Source organism: Grammomys surdaster, unplaced genomic scaffold (assembly GCF_004785775.1).
Source record: "Grammomys surdaster isolate TR1022 unplaced genomic scaffold, NIH_TR_1.0 166, whole genome shotgun sequence".
NCBI lineage: Eukaryota > Metazoa > Chordata > Mammalia > Rodentia > Muridae > Grammomys > Grammomys surdaster.
The window spans coordinates 13,869,659-13,890,907 of record NW_021604614.1 but is presented as its reverse complement, the minus strand read 5'-3'; the positions used below and the strand labels follow the sequence as shown (position 1 = coordinate 13,890,907).

Below are 21,249 nucleotides of genomic sequence, written 5' to 3'. Positions count from 1 at the left end.
TCAGGCTCGCCCTCCGCCCGCCCCAGGAGGCCGCTCGCCCGGCGCGGTCGCCGGGGCGGGCTGCGCGCCCACGCCGCCGGCAGGCCCCGCCTCCTCCCGCGCGCCGCCCCCAGTAACCCGGATCGAGGCCGCGCGCGCGCGCGCGTGTGCGCGCAGGCCGCCTCGGCGTCCGCGCTGTGCTCGCTGCGTCCTGGGGCGGGCGGAGGGCGAGCCTGACTTTCCGCGGCCACGGCTTTCCCGTTTCATCCACGCGCGGGAGTAGAGCGCGGAGCACACGGGTGGGCGCTCTGTGCTGGTTGCCCCGCCGCAGAGGGGGACTACCCGGGGCCGCGCGGTGGCAGGGAGGCGCCGGAACGCCGGGGGCCGAGGCGCGCTCCGACTGGTGTCCTTGGCTTGCCTCCGCGCCCGGGGCAGCGCGAGCCGTGCTCTGCATCCTAATGTCTCCTTCAGAGCCCCCCTCAGCAAACAAGCGGAGGAATTCCGCAGTTCCCTTCCCACACAGCCAAAAGCGCTCATCTGTCGCCTCGGGAACACCGCATCCCACACCCCCAGCCGAAAGCCCCATCTCCATCGCACGCCAACACCAGCCCTTCCTTCCCCTGCGGGTTCTGTGCCCCGACAGGGAATCCCACTCTTGGGGGAGGAAGGAGGAAGTTTTATTTCGTTGTTAGTGGCTCACACAGCCTTTGACACACGTCTGCATAGAAGTCACAGGTTATGCTGTAGCTGTAGCAGCTATGCCTATGCTGGGTAGCTTGGCTTTGGCTTCAAAATGAAGGCTGCTATATAGACTTCCACTTCCCCCAATGGGAGAGAAGGAGCCTTCAATCCCAAATCTATTCTTAAACCCACAGATCATCTGTTGTGTCGGTGAGGTCTGTACAGAGCCTAGCATGGAAGGTAATTTTGCCAATTTAAAGAGCCCATACAGAGCCAAGCGTGGTGCCCGCCTGTGATCCCAGCACACAGAGGTTGGAGCAACACCATCAAGAGTTCAAGGCCGCCGGGCGGTGGTGGCGCACGCCTTTAATCCCAGCACTTGGGAGGCAGAGACAGGCGGATTTCTGAGTTCGAGGCCAGCCTGGTCTACAGCGTGAGTTCCAAGACAGCCAGGGCTGCACAGAGAAACCTTGTCTGGAAAAACCAAAAAAAAAAAAAAAAAAAAAAAGAGTTCAAGGTCATGTCCAGACACTTAAGGAATTTAAAACCAGCCTTCGACGTTGGACCTTGTCTAAAACATAAAAAATAAATTTAAAAAGCAGAGGAAGGTGGGAAATCATACTTAACAGGAAGGAGGACCTTTGCATTGAATTTACGAATATCTTCACAAAAAGCGGCTTCATAAAGGGAATATTTTGCAAAAAAAAAAAAAAAAAGCATTTCGTCTACTTGAGTGTTTAGCAACGCTGCCTCCCCCCTCCCCCCGCCCCGTCCCCCATCACTTGAGACGTCCCACAAGGCTCCGCCTTAAGACTTAAGATAGATTCCTTCGGCAGCAGATGCAAATCACGGTGCTTTACCCGATTGAAAAAAAAATCAAGTACGTCATTTCAATTTAATTATTTCCAAGGAGTGGAGGCTGGCATGCAGTTCTGATTGATACTTGGAACGGGACCAACAGAACCCTACACGAAACAAACAAACAAAAATTCTAGTGTATAGCAATGCACTCCCTAGAAGCAAGGTGGAAACTGGTTAGGTCACAGCCTCTTGAGGAGGATCAGGTGACTGCCGGCGAGGTGGGGGTGTGGTGATGGACCGCTGGTGGGTCTTCCTCCTAGCGTATTCCAGTTTTGCCTGCCTTCGTGTTTTTCAAACCAACAGCAAGAGGCACTGAGAGCAGAAAGGTGATGACCTCTCTGAGATGCTCACTGGTTTTTTTGGTTTTTGGTTTATTTTTTTTGCTTTGGTTTTTTTGTTTGTTTGTTTGTAGCCCCCTCTAGGTGCACCATACAACGTGAGTTCCTGGTTCTTCCCTCGGGCCATCTTCCTCCTGAAAGATGCTTTTATTATCTAAAGCCGCTCTCCTCCCCAGTCTGTCCACTATCACATTATTCAAGGGTCTTCCCCTCCCCTAACACTTATCTATGGAAAATATGCTGTACATTTTGTTTAGCTGCTCACTGCCTGCCTCCTAGCGTCTTGTAGGGCATCCAGACTGGCGATCCACGAGAACAAAGCTTGTCTGTCTTGTCCACACTCAGTACAAAGCACAGTCCCCAGCATCTCATCTTTTATTGAGTACCTACAGTTCTCAGTGCACAAGATGAAGGAGAGTCCCACCCTCCTCAACCCATTAGTAACTCACAAAGGGCTGTGCCAGCACAAAGGCCTCAGCAAACATCTGCTCAACTCCAGGGTATTGATTTTTCCATTCATGAATAAACCGGATTTATTTTGGCCTCTGGACCACTCACCTATGAAAATGGCTGTGCAGCTTAGGTTTAAACCAAAAAGAAGGTAAAACTGCCTTACAGAGCTCCCAGAAATGGCGACGCCAATAGTCCCATAGGTACTGCTACCATATTCCATTGCCCTTCTGGAAGGTTCTCGGCAAGCTGTTTTTACTGAAGATTAGAAGGCTCTCTTAAACTAATAGTATGATTTTTTTTACCTCAGCATCAGCCCCAGGCATATGGCCATACCGACTAGGTCTTGTTTCCTCAGCCGGTTGTTATCTCTGAGACCTCTTTGCTTTGAGGGTGCCAAAACTGACCGTGAACCCAGACTCCCAGAGGCAGAATCCCTGGTTACTTTTATTGTAGAAATAAAGTTGGGAAAAACAAATTAAAGGGTTTTTCTCACTTTTTTTTTTTTTTTAAAAAAAAGAGGGAATAGGTATGGCGTAATTCCAGCGCTCAGGAGGCAGAGGCAGGCGAGCATGAGGTTTAGACTAACCTGGTCTACATAGTGAATTCCAGGCCAGCTTACTGAGAATCTGCCTTAAAAAAAAAAAAAAAAGAGCAAACTGGGGCTCAGTTTGTTTTATGTGCAATGCTGTACTCTGCTCCTTGCTTGCAAGTCTTTAATAAGAAAGGTTACTGTCTTCCAGCTAGGCTCATAACCACATACTTAATCACTTGAGGACAGGAAGAGAAGGGAAAGACACAGCGTGCAATGCAGAAAGATGAGGTGTGATCAAAGACCTTCAGAGGCACGAATAAAAGAGGACATTAGCGAGAAAAAAAAAAAGCAGGTTAGTTTAAAAAGCTATTCAGATAGAAAAGCCAGGAGGTGACTTGCAAAAGAGGTCTTGGCCAGGTCTCAGCCCTCTGCAGGCCTCCTGGGCGGTGGAGGGGGCCACAAGAGGCAGCCTGCTCCATATTTGGACAGCTCCGACCGTTAAAGCAGCCCCACTGTGGGCCGAGTCCACCTTCTCCTAGCTACATCCGTTCTTATTTAGCTCTCCGAAATCACCTTGAACCAGCTTAAACCCCTCTTTATGTGATCCCTTTGAGTATTTCCAGATCTTTCTCGCACTAATGTGTCCTTTCCTAACTAAAAAGAGCCCTGGACACTGAGCTGTTTTCTTACAGCCTGAGCCTCAGCCCCTCAACCTCTCTGGACACGCCCACACTGAGCATCCAAGTCTGAGCCAGACCCACCTCCGTCCTTCCACTTCCACAGTGTTAGCAGTGAACTCAAACCAAGTCCTTTGCGTGCAAATCACAGTCCTGTTAAATCTATTTATGGTATACTTAGCTTGTTGATTTTTCTGTCTCAGGCACTGAGCCCTGCCTATAATTGAATGTTTTTGTGCTTATTATGATCTTTTTCAGTCTTATCTTCAAGCAGTCTATTTGAAAAGATTTTTAAAAATGGGAATGAATGTTCTGCTCACATAGACGCCCAGGCACCACTGTGAAGGCCAGAAGGCGGCATCAGATCCCTTAGAACTGGAGTTACAGATGATCGTGAGTGGCCATGTGAGTGCCGAGACTAGAACCTGGGTCCTCTGGAAGAGCAGCCAGTGTTCTCAACCACGGATTCATCTCTCCAGCCCCGAGATTTATTTACTTTTAACTCTGTGTTTGTGTGTGTATCTGTGTGGGGGTATATGCACATGAGAGCAGGTACCCAAGGAGGCCAGGAGAGGGTGCTAGATCCCCCAGAGCTGGAGTTACAGCTTGTGAGCCATCCAACATGGGGGCTGGAAGAAGAATTAAAGTCCTCTTCAAAACATATTCTCTCTCTCTCTCTCTCTCTCTCTCTCTCTCTCTCTCTTTAAAATTTTTTTTTCTAGACTTGTGCTCACTCTGGCAGCACATATACCAAAATCAAAAGGACACAGAGAAGATTAGCATGGCCTCTGTGCAAGCATTCCACTTTTTTTTTGTTTTGTTTTGTTTTTCGAGACAGGGTTTCTCTGTGTAGCCCTGGCTGTCCTGGAACTCACTCTGTAGATCAGGCTGGCCTCGAACTCAGAAATCCGCCTGCCTCTGCCTCCCAAGTGCTGGGATTAAAGGTGTGCACCACCACCGCCCAGCTAGCATTCCACTTTTTAAATGATAGATTCATCTTATATTTTACTTTGCTATGTTTGGTTGCTATTTCTTAGAAGCCTGTTCTTTTCTAATGAGAGACAGAAAGGGAGTGGATCAGGAAGACAGGGGAGTTGGAGGGGGGAACTGGAACAGGTAGAGGGAGAGAAAACTATACTAAGGATATTTTGTATGAAAAAAGAATCTATTCTCAATAAAAGGAAAAATTAATAAAAACAGATTTTATGTGTATGAGTGTCTTGTTTTTTATATGTGTTTTTAGGGTTTTACTGCTGTGAAAAGACACCACGACCAAAGCAACTCTTATAAAGGACAACATTTATTTGGGGCTGGCTTACAGTTTCAGAGAGTATCATCATGGTGGGAAGCATGGCAGCGTGCAGGTAGACATGAGTTGGAGAAGGAGCTGAGAGTTCTACAACTTGATCCACAGGCATCAGAAGGGGACTGTGTGTCACACTGGGCGGAGCTTGAGCATAACAGACCTCAAGGCCCTCCCCCTCTTCCTCCAGCAAGGCCACACCCACTCCAACAAGGCCACACCTCCTAATAGTGCCACTCCCTACGGGCCAAGCATTCAAACACGTGAGTCTATGGGGCCATTCCTATTCAGACCACCACCCTGTGTATGTGCATTACATGAATGCCTGGTGCTCTTGGAGGCCAACCACTGCTCCTAACCACTCAGCGACCTCTCCAATCCCAAACAGTGGTTTAGTGATACAGCTCAGACGTGGTTTACATACAATTTAACAAACAGGTTGACTATGTCATTATCCAACAGGTCTTTTAGCTACTCATTCCAGATTAAAAGTAACTAATCAGGGGCTAGAAAGATGGCTCAGTGGTTAACAACACTGAGTGCTCTTCCAGAGGTCCTGAGTTCAATCCCCACCAACTACATGGCAGCTCACAACTGTCCATAACTTCAGATCCAAGGGGGGTCTGACATCCTCACCCCAACGCTTATGTCTTAGTTTCGATTTCCACTGTTGTGAAGAGACACCATGACTAAGGCAACTCTTGTAAGAACAACATTTAATTGAGGCTGGCTGACAGTCTCAGAGGTTCAGTCCATTATCATCATGGTGGGAAGCATGGTACCATGCAGGTAGACTTGGTGCTGGAGAAGAAGCTGAGAGTTCTAACATCTTGATCCAAAGGCAGCCAGGAAGAGACTAGGAGGAGGAGACTGTCTCTTCTTCAATGGGCGGAGCCTGAGCACTAGGAGCCCTCAAGTTCCACCTACACAGTGACACACTTCCTCCAACAGGGCCACGCCCATTCTGACAAGGCCACACCTCCTCCAATAAGGCCACACCTCCTAATAGTGCCAGTTCCCACAGGCCAAGCATATTCAAACCACCATAGCATATAAAATAAAAGTTAAAAAATTTTTTTAAAAAGCTAATCAACTGAATGTGATTCTTCAGTTGTCATAAATCATTTTGACCAGAGGTTCCAAAGCCATGAAAGTAAGAATCTTCAAAGGTGCTCCTGCCTAGTTATCCTCTGACAGTCTGTCATATAGTGTTGGAGCATCCGTGGCCCTACCCTTGGTTGACGTAACTTGAAGGTCATGTACTATGAGAAATACCCATTTAAGCACCAGGACCAAACTTGGCATCATGAAATGCTTACACTGAGAAGCCAGAAGGAGCCAAGACCTCTGACAGGATCCCATCTGCCACCTCTCGCTTGCTCGGGATGTGTGCTTGTTGTTGTGATATGGTAGCTGGGGAGGCCGCAGTGTTGAAATGCTGGCTTGCAAATCCGAGGTCCTTCTGCCCCAGGCTCCTGAATGCTAGGTTTAACAGTGTGCACCACCATTCTTGGCTGTCCACAAGAATCTAATGGGAAAGCTATGCTCAGGATTCCTTGTCCACAACAGGCTCCAAACGGCCATTCTGTCAGGCTTTGTGTGGGGACACATTCACTCGAGCATGACATGTGCCACCGAACACACACTAGCCCTTTGTGACCACCATTGTTTCTACACGCCACAAAACTAACATCTGAGACATCTGAACAACTTAACAGAACATCCTTTCTAGAAACCCCTTATGCCCCACCCCCTTCATCACTAAGTGTCCTTCTCATGGATGAGTGTTCGAAACAACAACTCTTGGCTGATGCTTATGAACGTGAGACTTCCTGGGAGTCCGGACTGACAATGGCTGACCGGCTACCCAGGCAAAGTCACCTCCACCTCCTGGCTGTCCTAGGTGGTGGCAGATGCAGCTCCTAGGGACTCCAGTCTGTAACTCACTAGTTTAGCAAAGCGATCTATTTCCTTATTTACTTATCTTTGAGACAGGATCTCCCTCGGTAGCCCTAGCTATCCTGGAACTCACTGTGTATACCGGGCTAGCCTCGGCTCACAGAGCGTCACCTGCACAGGAGTACGTACTCACGCCAACACACTAACAGCCTCGTTTTCAGCCTGTGCCTCTCTCCCTCCTTGACTCTGAATCTTTGGTGTCCCAGGGCCCAGGACTGGCCATTCTTCCCTATCTTCGACTCCTCCTTTCGACATTGCTTTAACTCCACCCACGTACACATGACACACACATTTCTGAGTCCAGACTGACAAGCTCAGCTGCCAGCCTGCATCTCCACCCATCCAAACAGCGGGTCCCCGTGTGAGGGTGACAAGGGTGAGTGAGAGGTCACGTCCTTTGGAAGAGGGAGCCATAAATAATACAGAATATCCAGGGCCAAGAAGCTCAATCTCCTGAGGGTGGAAGGACTAGCAAACAGGCACACTCACATGTAATAATAGTATGGCATGTCACCCACCGTCACCTCTCACAACAAATTATAAAGCACAGGAGAGCGAGCGGGGTCTGCAGGTAACAATAACGAGTGGCCAGATAAATATGTGACGGCCATTGTCTCTGAGACCCTTTAACCCTCTCCCATTGGTATCCTCAGCACCCAGCACAGCGCCCAGCGGGCCGCAGGTACCAGCAAACTAATTAATTAATAAAACCCTTTTCTCTCTTTGCAGCCGCTGCTTTGGGGGGGGGGGGGGGGGGGGGCGGGATGGACCAAAGCATTGCCATCTTCGGGAAGAAAGAAAAGAAGGAGAGAGAAAGCCATAGAGCAGCAAAGTATTGTGGGATGGGATTCAAAGCCCTGGCTCCCAACGGGGCAATGCACTTTAAATATAGCAACAATTCCTGCCTCCACTGGCTTGCTCTTTGATTTTTGTCGAAACGTTTCTAAAGTTTCTCTCCTCTGTCCTCCCTGCCCCCCCCAGCCCAGTGCCCCCCCTCCAGTTTCCCCAAGGTGCTTAGACCTTAAATGGTTAAATTCTTTTAAGTACAGAGAAGTCTCCTAGCCCAACAGAAAATAAGGAACGCACTCTCCCTAGTGAATGAGACTCTCCAAGTTGGAGGCTCGTGGGCCCTGCTAATGCCAAGGTCCGGCTCCCCAGCAGGGGTAGCAATAGTGAACAGGTAGAGTTTCAGGCTGGCAGGAACCCAAGGACAGATAGAGCAAGCAACAGATAGGGTTGCCGTGGACAATTTCCTAGAACGGGATCTTTGTTCCCAAGGTTGACCAGCTGGTTCCCTTGATGTCCCACAATAGCGGAAAGGGTGATTGGTAGAGCCCCGGACACGTTTCCCTGTCTATTGTGATCCCCTTCTAGCCACCCGATAGCTCTCCACAAATCCCAGGGGTCTGGCTGCCGGCCCGAGTCACCTTGTGATTCCTCGTTTTGGGCGAGGGGGAAGGAGGGGAACACTGTGTATCCTGAGAGAAGTGTGTCTGACATGCCTGATCCGTCCCATCTGGGTTCCGGCATCATGAGCTCCATCTGGCTCCAGCAGTCTGAGCTGAGGCACAGCCGATCCCCGCAAACCACAGCTTCAACTCTCCCTAGCCGGCTTCTCCTTCATCTCCCCTGGAGAGGAAGACCCCTGCAGACTCCTCCTCCCCCCAGCCCTGCCTTCTTTTCTGTGATACCTTTCACCCGTGGGTGTGGGTATCCACTTTTGGCTCTGGGATTCACTGGAGACCTCCTACAGAGGGGCAGGCTTCTAGGGAAAGGGCAGGGTAATTTGTGGTTTTGATTCATGATCCTGGGGAATCCAACTCGGAGCATTGTAGGTACTTCGCCGACTGAGCTGCCTCAAAAGCTTACTTCCTAGTCATGACCTTCTCGAACCACCCAGCCCAGGGCCTGATTTGTAGACAGAACCGCCTGTAGAAGGTCCTCTCCTGTGCCTCCCATGCTGGGGTCCCGAAATAGACAATTGTCCCATTCTCTTGTCTGCTCTCCACCAGAGGTGAAGGCTGAACCTCTCACAGTGAGCTGACTTTCCCCCCTTGAGGTCCTCTCAGGTGGGCCCAGGGAGCCCCAGCAGGGGCTGCACAGAGCCCCAGGAAGCAGACAGTTGGCCCCGGGATGTTTGCAAACACTGGAACTTTCTCTCCCATGACTCATCTGAGGCGAGCAGAGCCCCTCCTTCTTCCTGGAAGGCAGCAAACGCAAGTCCAACCCCAACCCCCACCCCACCCCCAAAAATGATCAGCCCTCACTCGGAGCTTTCTCTTCAAATCTCAGATATCCCCCAAAGATCGGCCATGGCAACTTGAGGGAGGGGGACATATTGAGGCCAAAGAACAACCTGGAAGAGGCTTCTCTGACCCCAAGGAAAGGCAAGCAGGAGGTACAGCCCAGCATTCACGAGCCTGTACCCACGTGAGGAATGTTGTCCAGAAAAATACCTGCCCCCCACTTCTCTTCCCTAGCCCTATTTTATTTATGTATTTCTTTATTTTTGCTTTATTTTTGAGACAAGATCTCATGTAGCCCGGGCTGGTGCTAGGTAGCTGAGGATGACCTTTAACCTCTGACCCTTCTGCTTCTATCTCCCGAGTGCTGGGATCACAAGCATGCACCACCATTCTCAGCTCATACAGAGCTGGGAACCGAGGGGCCTGTGCCTGCTGGGCGAGCACTCCAGCAACTCAACTGTGTCCCCACCCCATCTCAGCCTTTTAAGTTACTGGCTTCTTAATATAAAACCTGAGCCAGAAACCTCTGGAACATTTCAGCAAGGACTTCAATGGGACGTAACGTAATTCTAGAAAACAATTAAATACACACACAGAATCAGGCTCATCAAGACCCAAAGGGAAAAGAAACTGGGAAGACAGACATTATCATTGGCAAACTCTCCACTTGTGCAGTATGCTTGGGGTTGTGTGTTGTGTCTTTTCATCCTTAGGACGAGGTGTCAGGTGTCATTGTCATTTCTATCCCCTCCCCCCACACCACACCACCACCACCACCAGAATCTGATAATTAGTCCTCAGATAGGTTGCCACTTGTTGAAGTCACATATTTACAAACCACTCCACTATTCAAGAGCCAGGTGTGGTACACACATGTGGTCACAGCACCCGAGAAGATGAGGCAGGATAAGTGTAGTGAGTCTGGAGCCAACCTCAGCTACGCATTGAGCTCTGAGCCATCCTGGGCTACAGAGTAAGACCCTGTTTTGAAACAGAGAGGAGGGCTGGTGCTGGAGAGACAGATGGCTCAGTGGTTAAGAGCACTTACTGTTCTTGTAGAGGGCCGGTGTGCCACACGGTGACTTACACCCAACTTTAACTTCAGTTCCAGGAGATCCCGTGCCCTCTTCTGGTCTCTGCTGGCTCCAAGCGAGTGTGTGGTACACAGACATACATTCAAGCAAATAAACCATATACATAAAATAAAAATAAGTGCTTTTTTTTAAAGAGAGAAAGATATTTCTCTATTTTTCTCTATTTGCTACCTCCAAGGCTGTTACATTATTGGAGACACGCGATAATTATTTGTATAGAATTTGTACAGATCAATTCCTCATATACAAATCTTGTAGTGGACAGAGCTAAGCATTAGGAAGCAATCAGAAGACGCAACGACAGCATACTCCATGGAGATAAATTCAAAGTACTTTAGATTCAAAAACATCTTAAATCTGCCTAAAACAAAGGGAGGGGCTCTACGCAGAAGTTCTGGGAAGATGTTAGCCATTCCTGAAAGCCGTTTTCATGTTTTCACGACAGAAGCCAATGACTCTGTGGTGTGTGAAAGTGTTCAGACACAGATCTCCCCTGCAGCAAACAGCAGTTTAATTTCCTGACCCCAGGTCTTGTCCCTCCTCCCAGAGCTAGCCAAGGGAGAGAGGGCCCCTTAGAGTCCTGCAGAAATGCTGCCTCTTCCTAGGGTGAGGCATGGACAGCTGTGGCAGTCACAGCTAGGGGCTGGGGGTGGGGGTGGGGGTGGGGAGGGGTGAGTGACACCCCCAGCGATCTGCAGGAGACCGACAGACTTCGTGGACCTGAGCTGGCGTGTGGCCAGGACAATGGGATTAATTTCCCAAGCACTGGCCAAAAAGGGCCCTGGGATTTTTATTTTTATTCGTTTTCCATTACAACTGCACAGCAACGCAAACAAAGCCCCAAACAAGGTGAGCCACCATGGAGTCCTTTTCCTTCGCAGGGTGGCATCTCAGTGCCACACATCTTGCTGACCTTGGTTCACCCAAGGTTTCAAGTGGAGAGTCCGATTACCTCCCACTCCAGGGACAATGGGAAAGAGGCATGCTGAATGCACAGCTAGCTCCGTGTGCACCCGAAAAGGGAAGTACATCAAGGTGTGAGCGTGGAGCCCATTGTGCCCAGGAACAATACCTTATGAGAAACTGGTAGAAATCCAAGAAAGGAGAAACCCCACCTTCTCCAGACCCCAGATCAGGGGCCCTAGATAGTAGAGGTCAGAGGGGATATCGAGATACCTCAGCAGATTTTAAAATCATAGTGCGGAGCAACTGTGCGGGCCCACCTGAGCCCTCACTGAGAGCCAGATGAGGTAGCTCACGTCTGTAATCCCAGCACCCTAATGTGAGGTGGGCGACAAAGACAGGAGAATGAGCAGGGAGCTGGAGTTGCAGTCTTGCAGCTGAAATAACAAGAGACCCTGCCAGAAAACAGCGTGGAGTGGAAAGAGAACAGACTACTGAAAATTTGTCCTGTCTCCTTCACACGTCACACACACACACACACACACACGCATGCGCGCACACACACACACACAGAGCACATAATTGAAAATAAAAATAACCAGGCAGTGGTGGCACACACCTTTAATCCCAGCACTTGGGAGGCAGAGGCAGGTGGATTTCTGAGTTCGAGGCCAGCCTGGTCTACAGAGTGAGTTCCAGGACAACCAGGGCTACACAGAGAAACCCCGTCTTGAAAAACCAAAAAAAAAAAAAAAGAAAGAAAGAAAAGAAAAGAAAAAAATTAAAAACGTGATTAATTTTTAAAATTTATCCTTTTCTCATACACCCTGACCGCAGCCTCCTCTCCTTCCACTCCTCCCAACACCACTCTTCCCCAGCCCCTGCACCTCCCTTCTCCCCCAGATTCACTGCTCATCCGTTTCCCTTCAGAAAAGAGCAGTCTTCCTAGGGATGTCCTGAATACGCATGACAAGATGCAGTAGTCACAAACCTGATATGGTGGCACATGGGAGGCAGAGACAGGCAGACCTCTGACTTTGAAGCTAGCTGGTCTACACAGTGAGTTTCAGGATAGCCCGAGCTACATAGAAAGACCCTGTCTCAAAAATCCATCCATCCATCCATCCATCCAGGAAAAAAAAAAGAGAGATGAGAGGCTGAGAGTATGACTTTGGGTTCCACTCTCAGAACCCTACCCCTAAAACATGGGTAACCAAATCAGCTTCTTATTTTCCTGGGGTAACGGAGGGAATCTCCCGGTGTTTATTATTTAACCATCTGCTGATGGGCATTACATGGCTTCTCCCTCTGAGCTATTGTGAACAGTGCTGTAGTGTCGGACACCTCTCCAAGACACCTTGCAATGCTCCTGGGTTCTCTGCCCAGGCGTGTAGTCACGGGATTGTTAGATCAGATGTTCCATGTATCTTCGTGTATGTTTAATGTTTGTTATTACTGGGTGTCGAACTTAGTTCCTCACACATTAGCTGAGTGTTCTACCACCAGGCTATAGCCCACGCCTTTTTTAATGTTTTGAGACAGGGGCTCATAAAGTTGCCCACGCTACCCTTGAACTTGTGATTCTCCTGTTTCAGCCGGCGAGCAGCCGAGATTACAAGCCTGAGCCACCAGGCTGATATTTCTTTCTTGATTTCTACACTCCACCCTTCGCTTTAAGCCTTGGCCCTAACCTTTACCCCCAGTACCTGGGCGAGCCTATCCTTCCTGAAGTTCAACTCTGACTCCTTAGGGTGCCCTGGGCCTGGTAGCCCCACCCTGTGCATCCCTTGGTTAGGCCTCCCAAGGTGTTTCATGATAGAGCCCGGCTCAGGCTCAGGATGGAGTGTCTACTCCCTGAACCCTCTCCAGTCCTTGCTGGCTGTTTTCAACTCCCTAAAATTGGGAGGAACTGCCACTTTCCCCTTATTTCCCTTCCCTTTCTCCTCAGGAGGGAGATTTGACAGTCAGGAGGAGCTGGTGACCTCATTCTGTCATTCTGTTCTCGGGCCCACTGAAGGGAGGAAGCTGGCTCTGCCAGGAGCAGGTGCTCAGAATCTACATCTTTCACAGGAACGTCCTCTTGGGTTTTTTGGTTCGTTTTGTTTTGTTTTGTTTTGTTTTGTTTTTGGAGCCTCAGGGCCACCTGTGACCCCAGGAGTCTGTCAGTGCCTCAGTCTTCCAGGGTCACGCATGTTACAAGTCATAGGAAAGGGTGTGTGAAAGACACCTTCCCTTTGCGTGTCACATCAGACCAGAAAGCTGGAGAACCTTTGTTTTCTGGTGTCCCTATGGATAGGCAAGCCGGCTCATTGCTAGTCCTGGGCTGGTGTTTCCGACTCATCTTCCTACCAGGGTCAGTCAGGCCAACACCTGTAACTTCTCTAGCCCCTACCAGGATCACCCCCTTAATTCAGGGATATTCTAGGGTCCCCCGGCTCTTGCTGGAACGGAGGTCGGTGTGAAAGAAATCACGGGAGACCGCCAGCCACTATTCCTCTTCCTTGGGAGCTTTACCTGTGGTCCCAGTGATAGACAGAATGAAGTAGGAGCAGCCAAGGGAAGTTTTAGCAGCCTCAGTCTTCCTTTCAGCTCAAGGATTCCCCAGCTGGTTGACCTAGCTGGTGGTTGACTCTGTGTCTGCTGGAAACTGAGGGCAGGAGGGGACCTGTCAACAAACTGACCTGTCCTGAATCAGCCATGGGAAAATGACGTGTCACCACAGAAGAGATCTATGACAAACCCATTTTCCTCCCTGGTTCCCAAGGTTAAGACAAAGAAGCATTTGGCCCCACTCTGTCGTCTTAAAACTGTGTCTCAGAGCTCAGGATGACCTTGAACTTGAGATTCTCCCGATTGTACCTTCAGATTGCTGTGGTGACAGGTTTTCCTGCTTCATATGTTCATGTGGTGTTGGGGCTGGAGGTGGGTCGGTCAAACCTATCTCTGGGCATGCCAGGCAAGCAACCTAGTAGTCTGAGCTACACCTCAGCCCTAGCTGGAGACTATGGGAATAAGGAAAGGTAACAGGATGCCTCCACTGTACGGTTCTCACACACTGACTGGGTTTCCTTCTCTTGGTTTATCCTAGTCACACCCTACCAAGCTTCATCTCCACTTAGAAAAGAGTGTCTGTTAGAGAAGTCCTCACAACCAAAGTGGGAACAAATGCTAAAATGACCCCTGTTGACTATGATGTGGCTTGAACATGTCTTCGAGACACCGTTTCTCTGTGTAGCCTCGACTGTCCTGGAACTCACTCTGTAGACCAGGCTGGCCTTGAACTCCGAGATCCACCTGCCTATTCTGTGTGTGTGTGTGTGTGTGTGTGTGTGTGTGTGTGTGTGTATGTGTGTGTGTGTTCTCTCGTGCACGCAGATGATTAGTGTCTATAAGCACTTGGGTTTAAGGAGTTTATAATCTGACATCAAGTTGAGGCTTCTCTGTTCAAGAAATTTCACCCGTGTGATACAGCTTCTGGGAGCTTCCAGGCCAGTGGATGGGATTTTCCCAGCCAATCCCTAAGACTGCATAAATTGTTTGACATAACTCTTATCTCTTGTCTCCTGCTGGTCATCGATCTACAAGGTACCTTGCCCATCTTCGCCCTTTTCTAGTAGCTTGAAGGATCCACTGAAGGATTCTGACCACAGCTGCTACATATCCATCTGTGGGACTGTGGAGGACATCCGGTCCCACATGTCCCCTTCACATCTTCCATCCTTGCCTGCAGGCTCCACCTGCTGTAGCTGTAGCTCGGAGAGGCCTCTCGGCCACTTTGGGTCAGCCAGAGTTCACTGGTCTGTATCACGCACTGCTCTGTGACCACTGGTTTGCCCTTCAGCCCGGCTTCATCCTATGTGGCTGAGGTCAGAGCATGGCCTCTAAAACTTTGTTTCCCTGATGTGTAACGGCTGCTTTGACAGAGAACGGACTCGGATGTTTGACACTGTTGGTGCTGTGTTGGCATAATGGTGCCATCGTGAGCTGAGTCATGCTCTAATTGCTGTCCCTCCCCAACTGACATTTTTTTTCTTGGCACTTAACACCCTCCAGTCCCTTGGTCTTCTAAAGCTAGGACACTCGAGGATAACAGAAATGGGCTTCTGAACCCAGACTCCACCTAAGGAACTGAGAAAATATTTTTGGTAGCTCACAGAGATTGAGGAGGTCATATCGTCCAATCTTGAGGCCAACAATTCTAGGTGTAGCAGGCAAGATTGGGTGACTGTGCATAGAAGCCGCACCCACAGGGACACTGCCACACCACAGCCGGAGCCTGGAGGGGGGATTCCTGCATATTCTTCTGGACCCTGAGGACGTCGGCATCCTCCTCATACAGCTCTGGGTGGTGTCTTCTGCCCCCACTGTGCACCAGCCAGAGGAAGGGGCTCACACACCCAAGGGAGATAGGTGATGGCGCATGCCCCTCTAGTGCCAAGGGTGGGAGGCCTCTCCGAAGATCAGGAGAGCCCATCGGAATCTCAGTAGGAAGGCCGGGCAGCCGAGACCACAGGCTCATGAGAAACTGAGGTCCTTTCTTTGGCCCTATTGCTCTTTCACCTCCCCAGAGAGCAATAGGAATTTAAGTTTCCTGGGAAGAGAAAGCCAAGGGCACTGGCCTGCTGGCTCTAGCCTGGTTACTGCCTGTAGAGAGAGATCCTCCCTCTAGAACCGCCTGGGGATGGCAGATTAGGTTGAAGGGAAATCTTGCACTCTGACCCTTTTGTCTCTGAGGTGTGGCACTGTGGCAGGAGCCCCGAAGTGAGTCAGGTGTGGCTGGGGTGGGGATGGGTGAAGAGGAAATAGAAGTCTAAACCATGGCACATGTCCATATTCCTACCAAAGCTCTGCAGGGCATGCGGAATGTGAAAGTAGATTCTTTCTTACAGGGCTCCCTAGAGTGACTAGGTGCAGACTGAACGGAGGGAGAGCCAGGCGGCGGTGACAAAGCTGCCCTGTGGCAAGTACTCTCCGAGAGATGACTGACTAAGAAACCTGCAAAGGCAAGTTCAGCTTCACCAGTGATCAAGGAAAATGCAAATCACACAGAGGGGTAGAACTTCCACCTACCAAACCCAAACGGGATTGCTTTTAAAGAAGGCCATCTCCTCCACAGTTGCAGTCGGCTCTCTGGGAAGGCACTTGGTAATAAGTAAAGAGGCTGTTAAAGGGACCATTCAGTCATTTCACTTCTAGGAAAAGGTTCTGGGAAAAAAAGGAGCAGGAGGTGTGAACCGTGATGGTTTAAAGCTAAGATAATTGTACAAGTGGGCGGTGGGGAAGACATGGGTGGAGGTTAGATGTCCAACAACAGGAGAATTATTCTTCGTGATAAACTCATGGGGAATTTTACTTAGATGTCAAAGGAGGCCATGAGAAGCTGGAGACACAGATCCAAGATACATATGCTCTTATCTGAGACCCATGGGGTCCTGGGATCTAGTCCCAACCCTGGGGAAAGGAAACAGAAAACAAAAAAGCCACTGGAATGTTAATTAGAAAGTTTGTGCCGATGCGGGATCCTAGGGACTGAGGACAAGTTCCTTCACCTCAGTGGGCCTCGCCATCTTTACCTTTAGCTTGAGTCACTGCAAGATTTCATGTCACATGTCACCTAACATTCTTAGAGTCCCTGGCCTCTGAGACTAGATCAATATTTATCTCAATATTGATAAGGGACAAATCCAAAGAATGTTTTTTTTAGAAATTACTTCCAGGGCCTGGCGAGGTGGATTAGCAGGAAGAGGCGCTTGCTGCAGTTTGATACACAGGACTCTCCTGGTGGGAGGAGAGAACTGACTCTCAGGTTGTCCTCTGACCAGTACATTATAGAGGTCATTGTAGAGGTCATTGTAGCGCTACACATCCATTGTGGCTCACGGACCCATCCACCCCAAGATCAGTGTAAAGTGAAATCAGAAAGAGGTATTTCTGAAGACATGTTGATGAACCAAACACTAAAGCGTTAGGGTAAATATAAAAGAAGTATACGGACACTGTGTGTGTCTGAGCCACTTTCCAATAAGCATTCATATACAGGCATTTCACAGATAGATTACCAGAGGCTAAGCAGTGATCATGACGGCTTTTCTTCCTCTTCCCCCTTTGTAGTTTAGTGTTTTTAAAACAGAAAAAAAAAAATCCAAAAGACCTGGTGTGGGGACAGTGTACCCTGTGAACTATGCCCTCCAGCTGTGGACAGTTTCTCTGTTGGTGTCACATCCACAGAGAGCCCAGTCACCCCTGCACGGCCAGGGTGTCCTGTGAAATATATAGACCAGGGTCAGATCAGCTCACAGGGTCCGATGGCCTCAGCAGACCTTTCCCTGGGTGGGGGCGATGCCACCGGGCCTTATCTCCGGGAGATAGCGGACGTACAAGCACTTTACCGCAGAGAGGTGATCCAAGCAGGCTCATTCTAGGGAAGGGACACATTCCATTAAGGAATGTCACACTCCCCCTCCTCCCCAGCTCTTCATTTTCTCTATCCCCTCAACAGAAATATATTTAGTAACCCTATCTAAACCCCCCTCCTTTCCCTTAATTTGATTAAGGAGCTGAGGGAACAAAACCTGAGATTGGGGGGAGGGTTGTGGGGGGGTCAGGAGCGGGCAGTTGAGCTGTGGAGAGTGATTAGGGGCGCTGAACGCCCATCTCCGGCAGGTGAGGCTTAAGTGTGGACAGCCCCAGTGCCTCCTGGCACTCCATAAAGAGGCACAGAGGACCAAGGGAGGGAACATTTTATCAGCGAATGCTCTTCTCTGGGAGAATGTGAACCAAACCAGAGAGGGTCAAGCTTCAAGGATTAGCCGAGACGACGGGCCCTCACTAACCAAGGGCACGCCAGCTTCTCTCCCCAGGCTCTGCCTTCCGGGAGCTTCAAGTCTTCCGGGTTTCCCAGAGGCTGCACATTTTGAACTCTTGCATGAGTCTTGGGGCTTTAATGGCTATCAATTCATCTATCTATCTATCTATCTATCTATCTATCTATCTATCTATCTACCTACCTATCTGTGGTACTGGGGACGATTCAGAGTCTCCTGCATTGTAGACCACAACTCTAGTATTATAAACTTTATTTATGGACAGTGTCTTCTATATCCCAAGTTGCCCTCCACCTTGATATATAGCTGAGAATGGCCTTCGACTCCTGGTCTTCCTGCCTTTTATCACTTGAGAGCCGGGCTTATAGGTATGGACTACTGCATCTAGTTTATGTAGTGCTGGGTATCAAACCCAGGCCTTTAACATTTTTTATTATACTTACTTGTACATGTGTTTATAGACATGAATGTGCCACATTACATGTATGGGGCTGGAAGACTATTTGGAGAGTCGGTTCTCTCCTTCTCTACAGGTCCTGGGTATTGGCCTCAGACCATCACGCTTAGTGGCAAGCACTGCCACCCTCTGAGCCAGAGATTCTCAACCTTCCTAAAGCTATGACCCTTTCATACAGTTCCTCATGTTGTGGTGACCCCCAACCACAAAACTATTTTTGTTGCTACTTAATAACTATAACTTTGCTACTGTTATGAATCATAGCATAGATATCTGATACGAAGGATATTTGATACGTGACACCTGTGAGAGGCTCGTTTCACCCCAAAAGGGTTGAGAACCACTGCTCTGAGCCATCTCATTGGCCCGGAGCCAAGGTCTTCAGATGCTTGCTAGGACTACTGCCTTAGCTTCTCCCCACCCCTGGGTACTCATCTAAGTGAATTACCGTTACCCATGAAGACGTTGCTCGAGGAGATACTTGGCCAAATCTGAACAGTTGTTAGTGTAGAAGAACAAGGACCCTGTATGACTTCATCAATGCACAGCTCTCTGGCAAATGTTATCCTTCGGAGAAAACAAGTGCAGTCGCCATTGGGCAAGCCCTACGCCTTCTCAGCAAGGAATGGTGTGTATGCCTTTAATCCCAGCACTCAGGAGGTGGATCTCTGTGAGTTCAAGGCCAGTCTGTTCTACATAGTGAGTTTCAGGTTGCCTTTATAAGTTAGGCTCTACTAACTGATTTTTTTTGTTGTTTTTTTCTTTCCTTTTCCTCCCTTCATTTCTTTTCCTTTTTTTAAAAAAAAAATTTTTAGCTTCTTAATTTTATTTTATGTATATGGACACTTTGCCTGCCTGAATGTCTGGGCACCACTTGTGCACAGTGGAGGCCAGAAGAGGGAGTTGGATCTTTTTTTTACTGTAGTTACAGATGATGTGAGCCAACATGTGGGTGCTGGGTATTGAACCTGGATCCTCTGGAAGAGTAGCCGGTGCTCGTAACCACTGAGCCCAGTTTTTAAAAAACATATTTATTTCTTGTGGATGTATTTTTTTAGGATGTGCATGAACGGAAAGGAGAGAGCAGCTTTTGGGAACCAGTTCTCTCCTTCCAACACGTGGGCTTAGGGGATCAAACTCAGGTTATCAGGCTTGGCGGCAGGCATCTTGACCTGGGGAATGTCTGGCCAGCCTCCATCCATTCAGTTTTGCAGGAACTGCTTGCTCTAGCCCAGGCTAGGCTTGAACTCACTGTCTCTCTTCCTCAGCCTCCACAGTGATGTGTTTCCAGGCCCAGGTTACCACCACCTCTGCATCCAATAACCCTCTTTTGTAGATCTGCAACTAGTCTAGAAGTTACAAGAGGCAGTGGGGTGAGAGGAGGGATGTGGAAAGTGGGGGAAGGAGTGGGGGGTCTCTGTCTTATACCATTTCTCCCAATAGTCTGTCCTCAAGGACAGGGCCTTCACCTTGTTTACCCTGGATTCCCACATCCAGACACAATGCCTCGAACAAAGGCAGTGTTTCCTGCGGGCACCAGCAGTGTCCGATATAAATTTGGCTAAGCAACCTGAGGCCAAGTCAGGGAGGATTAAGTGAGAAGCATTTGTCAAGAGATCTCTTGTTCAACCTGTCCTGTTGCTTGGCTTCAACAAAACAGTTCTACTGGCAATGGGGATCCCTACAGGAGGTGTTAAAGGTGACCAAGACCTTGAGGATGGGCAAGTCCCAGGAGGGGCTAGCAAGTGGCAACTAGGGGGTTGTCTGACACACACTCCCCAGTGTTCCCGGCTACAGAGACTTCTCAAGGTCATATCCAAAAGTCCTGGGGTTGGCAGGGCAGGTGGGTGGGAGGGGGCAGGTGGGAAGAGAGCCACCCTAGCAGTTGCTGGGGTCTGGAGAGGAGGGACCACAGTTAGTGTTTGAGGTTCAGGGAGCTTGTGGATCTGGTCTCTCAGGAAAGAGAACTAAAGCTCTTCCAGGAAGGCACCTCAGGCTTCAGCATGCCTTCCGTGATTAATGACTACCTCACTGCCTCACCCGGCTGTCTACCGTGGCTTTTGGGTGGGGATCCTCTGTAGCCCACAAGGAAGGCTACAAAGGGTAGAGATCCTGGGCTGAGTCCAGGCCTTCCTGGCCTGCACTCAGAGAACCACAGGCTTTCTCTGCTTCTCCAAAGAGTCCCCGGTGTCTTTAAGTGAGCTGCTTATTAACCAGAGGACATCAGGGCATGGGGACAAGAGAGCTGGGGCCCGTGGCCAGTGAGTATAATTCAGGAGCAGTGTGGGCAACACTGACAGGCCCGCTGGGACACTAGACTGTGGTTTTTTTTTTTTGTTTTTTTTTGTTTTTTTTTTTTGTGGCTCATGGGGACAGGCAGGGGAACCAGGGTCCTCCATCAGCATTGCCTGCCCATAGATGGGGACAAGAGTACCCTGGGTGGCTCTGAGGCAGCTGGTGGCACACTTGTTGGCAGGGATGAGGTACTGGACAAAAATCTCCCTTTCAGAGCTACACGTGAGGGAGGCTCTTCCCTGTCTGTGGCAACGCCTTTGCCCTCCTCCTTTGCTAAGAGACTTTTAAAGAGAAGGCCCTGAACACAAACGCTCTAAGCCCCAGGCATCCTCTTCCCACGCTGCTCCGAGCGAGCTGCTGCGGCCACCCCAATCTGTACAAGTGCTTCAGCCAGCTGGCTCCCTGGGGGTCACCCCAGGGATGCAGAGCATTTCTGCACCCAAGGTGGTGTGGCCACAGGAGGTGTTTGTCTTTACGGAAACACGCACTAGCCAGGCTTCAGCTGGGGCTTGGGTTTCTGGCTGGTGCTGATTGCGTCAAAGGGGATGGGTGGGAAGTTCTCCCGTTTGGCTTCTCTCCATAAGGAGGGTAGCTGGAGGAACACACACACACACACACACACACACACACACACACACACACACACA

At 49.6% G+C, this 21,249-nt stretch overlaps 1 non-coding gene across 1 annotated transcript; it reads left to right on the top strand.

Moving 5' to 3' along the window:
- Positions 1–4,247: 4,247 nt before the first annotated feature.
- Positions 4,248–4,351, top strand: LOC114620202. The gene has a single exon (XR_003711285.1). It is a non-coding gene; the product is annotated as a U6 spliceosomal RNA (small nuclear RNA).
- The last annotated feature ends 16,898 nt before the right edge of the window (positions 4,352–21,249 follow it).